At 38.0% G+C, this 7,116-nt stretch overlaps 2 non-coding genes across 2 annotated transcripts; both read right to left on the bottom strand.

Annotated features, from left to right (window-relative positions):
- Nucleotides 1–868: 868 nt before the first annotated feature.
- On the bottom strand, nucleotides 869–941 carry TRNAF-GAA (transfer RNA phenylalanine (anticodon GAA)). Its single transcript has one exon. It is a non-coding gene; the product is annotated as a tRNA-Phe (tRNA).
- A 508-nt stretch (nucleotides 942–1,449) lies between these two features.
- On the bottom strand, nucleotides 1,450–1,522 carry TRNAF-GAA (transfer RNA phenylalanine (anticodon GAA)). The gene has a single exon. It is a non-coding gene; the product is annotated as a tRNA-Phe (tRNA).
- Nucleotides 1,523–7,116: the final 5,594 nt, after the last annotated feature.

The raw sequence follows: 7,116 nt of genomic DNA on the forward strand, positions 1-7,116 counted from the left end.
ATGAGTAGTTAAGCAATGTCATCTGACTACTGACATCTGTGTTCAAGGGGAAGTGGAATGTGATGCAGACAAAAGTTTACTTTACAAAAAAGGACGAAATGGGAAACATTCATTGTGAAACCTGAAGGCAAGATAGGTGGAAGAAAGTTTAAAAGGAGGACAGAAAGCAAAGTCTATGTTGAATTGATCATTTTGTAGATCAGTTGATAAAAATGTTGATAGAGAAAAAAGTACTACAGCTGATTCCAAGACCTATTTTGTTAGAAGCAAGGAACCTCTCAACTGTGCCCAAACCCGGGATTGAACCAGGGACCTTTAGATCTTCAGTCTTACGCTCTCCCAACTGAGCTATTGCGGCCTGCTTATAGCTGTAGTCTTCATACTTTAATTTAAATCATTTAACAAAATAGATGCAGGACCTGGATTTTTGACCTCATATGGTAGAGATATGTTTTAAGGAGTCCTGTATCATTCCGCAATTAACTGGTGCAATGGGCAAATAGCAGTTTTGGGATCCAGGTTAGGTAGTTGTTTTTTTAACTCTGAATGAACTAGCACTATATTACCCAGATATATTTGGCATGAGTAGGTAAGCAATGTCATCTGACTACTGACATCTGTGTTCAAGGGGAAGTGGAAGGTAATGCAGACAAGAGTTTACTTTACAAAAAAGCATGAAATGGGAAATATTCATTGTCAAACCTGAAGGTAAGAGAGGTGGAAGCAAGTTTAGAAGGAGGACATAAAGCAAAGTCTATGTTAAATTGATTGTGTTGTAGATCAGTTGGAAAAAATTTGATGAATAGAGAAAAAGTACTACAGCTGATTCCAAGACCTATTTTGTTAGAAGCAAGGAACGTCTCAACTGTGCCGAAACCCGGGATTGAACCAGGGACCTTTAGATCTTCAGTCTAACGCTCTCCCAACTGAGCTATTTCGGCCTTCTGATAGCTGGGGTCTTCATACTTTAATTTGAACCATTTAACAAAATAGATGCAGGACCTGGATTTTTAACCTCATATGGTAGAGATATGTTTTAAGGAGTCCTGTATCATTCCCCAGTTAACTGGTGCAATGGGTAAATAGCATTTTTGGGATCCAGGTTAGGTAGTTGTTTTTTTAACTCTGAATGGACTAGCACTATATTACCCAGATATATTTGGCATGAGTAGGTAAGCAATGTCATCTGACTACTGACATCTGTGTTCAAGGGGAAGTGGAATGTGATGCAGACAAGAGTTTACTTTACAAAAAAGGACGAAATGGAAAACATTCATAGTCAAACCTGAAGGCAAGATAGGTGGAAGAAAGTTTAAAAGGAGGACAGAAAGCAAAGTCTATGTTGAATTGATCATTTTGTAGATCAGTTGATAAAAATGTTGATAGAGAAAAAAGTACTACAGCTGATTCCAAGACCTAATTTGTTAGAAGCAAGGAACCTCTCAACTGTGCCGAAACCCGGGATTGAACCAGGGACCTTTAGATCTTCAGTCTAACGCTCTCCCAACTGAGCTATTTCGGCCTTCTGATAGCTGGGGTCTTCATACTTTAATTTGAACCATTTAACAAAATAGATGCAGGACCTGGATTTTTAACCTCATATGGTAGAGATATGTTTTAAGGAGTCCTGTATCATTCCCAATTAACTGGTGCAATGGGTAAATAGCATTTTTGGGATCCAGGTTAGGTAGTTGTTTTTTTAACTCTGAATGGACTAGCACTATATTACCTAGATATATTTGGCATGAGTAGTTAAGCAATGTCATCTGACTACTGACATCTGTGTTCAAGGGGAAGTGGAATGTGATGCAGACAAGAGTTTACTTTACAAAAAAGGACGAAATGGGAAACATTCATTGTGAAACCTGAAGGCAAGATACGTGGAAGAAAGTTTAAAAGGAGGACAGAAAGCAAAGTCTATGTTGAATTGATCATTTTGTAGATCAGTTGATAAAAATGTTGATAGATAAAAAAGTACTACAGCTGATTCCAAGACCTATTTTGTTAGAAGCAAGGAACCTCTCAACTGTGCCGAAACCCGGGATTGAACCAGGGACCTTTAGATCTTCAGTCTTATGCTCTCCCAACTGAGCTATTGCGGCCTGCTTATAGCTGTAGTCTTCATACTTTAATTTAAATCATTTAACAAAATAGATGCAGGACCTGGATTTTTAACCTCATATGGTAGAGATATGTTTTAAGGAGTCCTGTATCATTCCGCAATTAACTGGTGCAATGGGCAAATAGCATTTTTGGGATCCAGGTTAGGTAGTTGTTTTTTTAACTCTGAATGGACTAGCACTATATTACCCAGATATATTTGGCATGAGTAGGTAAGCAATGTCGTCTGACTACTGACATCTGTGTTCAAGGGGAAGTGGAAGGTAATGCAGACAAGAGTTTACTTTACAAAAAAGCATGAAATGGGAAATATTCATTGTCAAACCTGAAGGTAAGAGAGGTGGAAGCAAGTTTAGAAGGAGGACATAAAGCAAAGTCTATGTTAAATTGATTGTGTTGTAGATCAGTTGGAAAAAATTTGATGAATAGAGAAAAAGTACTACAGCTGATTCCAAGACCTATTTTGTTAGAAGCAAGGAACCTCTCAACTGTGCCGAAACCCGGGATCTTTAGATCTTCAGTCTAACGCTCTCCCAACTGAGCTATTTCAGCATTCTGATAGCTGGGGTCTTCATACTTTAATTTGAACCATTTAACAAAATAGATGCAGGACCTGGATTTTTAACCTCATATGGTGAGATATGTTTTAAGGAGTCCTGTATCATTCCGCAATTAACTGGTGCAATGGGTAAATAGCATTTTTGGGATCCAGGTTAGGTAGTTGTTTTTTTAACTCTGTATGGACTAGCACTATATTACCCAGATATATTTGGCATGAGTAGGTAAGCAATGTCATCTGACTACTGACATCTGTGTTCAAGGGGAAGTGGAAGGTAATGCAGACAAGAGTTTACTTTACAAAAAAGCATGAAATGGGAAATATTCATTGTCAAACCTGAAGGTAAGAGAGGTGGAAGCAAGTTTAGAAGGAGGATATAAAGCAAAGTCTATGTTAAATTGATTGTGTTGTAGATCAGTTGGAAAAAATTTGATGAATAGAGAAAAAGTACTACAGCTGATTCCAAGACCTATTTTGTTAGAAGCAAGGAACCTCTCAACTGTGCCGAAACCCAGGATTGAACCAGGGACCTTTAGATCTTCAGTCTAACGCTCTCCCAACTGAGCTATTTCGGCCTTCTGATAGCTGTGGTCTTCATACTTTAATTTGAACCATTTAACAAAATAGATGCAGGACCTGGATTTTTAACCTCATATGGTAGAGATATGTTTTAAGAAGTCCTGTATCATTCCCCAGTTAACTGGTGCAATGGGTAAATAGCATTTTTGGGATCCAGGTTAGGTAGTTGTTTTTTAACTCTGAATGGACTAGCACTATATTACCTAGATATATTTGGCATGAGTAGGTAAGCAATGTCATCTGACTACTGACATCTGTGTTCAAGGGGAAGTGGAATGTGATGCAGACAAGAGTTTACTTTACAAAAAAGGACGAAATGGGAAACATTCATTGTCAAACCTGAAGGCAAGATAGGTGGAAGAAAGTTTAAAAAGAGGACAGAAAGCAAAGTCTATGTTGAATTGATCATTTTGTAGATCAGTTGATAAAAATGTTGATAGAGAAAAAAGTACTACAGCTTATTCCAAGACCTATTTTGTTAGAAGCAAGGAACCTCTCAACTGTGCCGAAACCCGGGATTGAACCAGGGACCTTTAGATCTTCAGTCTAACGCTCTCCCAACTGAGCTATTGCAGCCTGCTTATAGCTGTGGTTTTCATACTTTAATTTAAACCATTTAACAAAATAGATGCAGGACCTGGATTTTTAACCTCATATGGTAGAGATATGTTTTAAGGAGTCCTGTATCATTCCGCAATTAACTGGTGCAATGGGTAAATAGCATTTTTGGGATCCAGGTTAGGTAGTTGTTTTTTTAACTCTGAATGGACTAGCACTATATTACCCAGATATATTTGGCATGAGTAGGTAAGCAATGTCATCTGACTACTGACATCTGTGTTCAAGGGGAAGTGGAAGGTAATGCAGACAAGAGTTTACTTTACAAAAAAGCATGAAATGGGAAATATTCATTGTCAAACCTGAAGGTAAGAGAGGTGGAAGCAAGTTTAGAAGGAGGATATAAAGCAAAGTCTATGTTAAATTGATTGTGTTGTAGATCAGTTGGAAAAAATTTGATGAATAGAGAAAAAGTACTACAGCTTATTCCAAGACCTATTTTGTTAGAAGCAAGGAACCTCTCAACTGTGCCGAAACCCGGGATTGAACCAGGGACCTTTAGATCTTCAGTCTAACGCTCTCCCAACTGAGCTATTGCGGCCTGCTTATAGCTGTGGTCTTCATACTTTAATTTAAACCATTTAACAAAATAGATGCAGGACCTGGATTTTTAACCTCATATGGTAGAGATATGTTTTAAGGAGTCCTGTATCATTCCCCAATTAACTGGTGCAATGGGTAAATAGCATTTTTGGGATCCAGGTTAGGTAGTGTTTTTTTTAACTCTGAATGGACTAGCACTATATTACCCAGATATATTTGGCATGAGTAGGTAAGCAATGTCATCTGACTACTGACATCTGTGTTCAAGGGGAAGTGGAAGGTAATGCAGACAAGAGTTTACTTTACAAAAAAGCATGAAATGGGAAATATTCATTGTCAAACCTGAAGGTAAGAGAGGTGGAAGCAAGTTTAGAAGGAGGATATAAAGCAAAGTCTATGTTAAATTGATTGTGTTGTAGATCAGTTGGAAAAAATTTGATGAATAGAGAAAAAGTACTACAGCTGATTCCAAGACCTATTTTGTTAGAAGCAAGGAACCTCTCAACTGTGCCGAAACCCGGGATCTTTAGATCTTCAGTCTAACGCTCTCCCAACTGAGCTATTTCAGCATTCTGATAGCTGGGGTCTTCATACTTTAATTTGAACCATTTAACAAAATAGATGCAGGACCTGGATTTTTAACCTCATATGGTGAGATATGTTTTAAGGAGTCCTGTATCATTCCGCAATTAACTGGTGCAATGGGTAAATAGCATTTTTGGGATCCAGGTTAGGTAGTTGTTTTTTTAACTCTGAATGGACTAGCACTATATTACCCAGATATATTTGGCATGAGTAGGTAAGCAATGTCATCTGACTACTGACATCTGTGTTCAAGGGGAAGTGGAAGGTAATGCAGACAAGAGTTTACTTTACAAAAAAGCATGAAATGGGAAATATTCATTGTCAAACCTGAAGGTAAGAGAGGTGGAAGCAAGTTTAGAAGGAGGATATAAAGCAAAGTCTATGTTAAATTGATTGTGTTGTAGATCAGTTGGAAAAAATTTGATGAATAGAGAAAAAGTACTACAGCTGATTCCAAGACCTATTTTGTTAGAAGCAAGGAACCTCTCAACTGTGCCGAAACCCAGGATTGAACCAGGGACCTTTAGATCTTCAGTCTAACGCTCTCCCAACTGAGCTATTTCGGCCTTCTGATAGCTGTGGTCTTCATACTTTAATTTGAACCATTTAACAAAATAGATGCAGGACCTGGATTTTTAACCTCATATGGTAGAGATATGTTTTAAGAAGTCCTGTATCATTCCCCAGGTAACTGGTGCAATGGGTAAATAGCATTTTTGGGATCCAGGTTAGGTAGTTGTTTTTTAACTCTGAATGGACTAGCACTATATTACCTAGATATATTTGGCATGAGTAGGTAAGCAATGTCATCTGACTACTGACATCTGTGTTCAAGGGGAAGTGGAATGTGATGCAGACAAGAGTTTACTTTACAAAAAAGGACGAAATGGGAAACATTCATTGTCAAACCTGAAGGCAAGATAGGTGGAAGAAAGTTTAAAAAGAGGACAGAAAGCAAAGTCTATGTTGAATTGATCATTTTGTAGATCAGTTGATAAAAATGTTGATAGAGAAAAAAGTACTACAGCTTATTCCAAGACCTATTTTGTTAGAAGCAAGGAACCTCTCAACTGTGCCGAAACCCGGGATTGAACCAGGGACCTTTAGATCTTCAGTCTAACGCTCTCCCAACTGAGCTATTGCAGCCTGCTTATAGCTGTGGTCTTCATACTTTAATTTAAACCATTTAACAAAATAGATGCAGGACCTGGATTTTTAACCTCATATGGTAGAGATATGTTTTAAGGAGTCCTGTATCATTCCGCAATTAACTGGTGCAATGGGTAAATAGCATTTTTGGGATCCAGGTTAGGTAGTTGTTTTTTTAACTCTGAATGGACTAGCACTATATTACCCAGATATATTTGGCATGAGTAGGTAAGCAATGTCATCTGACTACTGACATCTGTGTTCAAGGGGAAGTGGAAGGTAATGCAGACAAGAGTTTACTTTACAAAAAAGCATGAAATGGGAAATATTCATTGTCAAACCTGAAGGTAAGAGAGGTGGAAGCAAGTTTAGAAGGAGGATATAAAGCAAAGTCTATGTTAAATTGATTGTGTTGTAGATCAGTTGGAAAAAATTTGATGAATAGAGAAAAAGTACTACAGCTTATTCCAAGACCTATTTTGTTAGAAGCAAGGAACCTCTCAACTGTGCCGAAACCCGGGATTGAACCAGGGACCTTTAGATCTTCAGTCTAACGCTCTCCCAACTGAGCTATTGCGGCCTGCTTATAGCTGTGGTCTTCATACTTTAATTTAAACCATTTAACAAAATAGATGCAGGACCTGGATTTTTAACCTCATATGGTAGAGATATGTTTTAAGGAGTCCTGTATCATTCCCCAATTAACTGGTGCAATGGGTAAATAGCATTTTTGGGATCCAGGTTAGGTAGTGTTTTTTTTAACTCTGAATGGACTAGCACTATATTACCCAGATATATTTGGCATGAGTAGGTAAGCAATGTCATCTGACTACTGACATCTGTGTTCAAGGGGAAGTGGAAGGTAATGCAGACAAGAGTTTACTTTACAAAAAAGCATGAAATGGGAAATATTCATTGTCAAACCTGAAGGTAAGAGAGGTGGAAGCAAGTTTAGAAGGAGG

Source organism: Lissotriton vulgaris, chromosome 8, assembly GCF_964263255.1.
Source record: "Lissotriton vulgaris chromosome 8, aLisVul1.2, whole genome shotgun sequence".
Classification (NCBI taxonomy): domain Eukaryota; kingdom Metazoa; phylum Chordata; class Amphibia; order Caudata; family Salamandridae; genus Lissotriton; species Lissotriton vulgaris.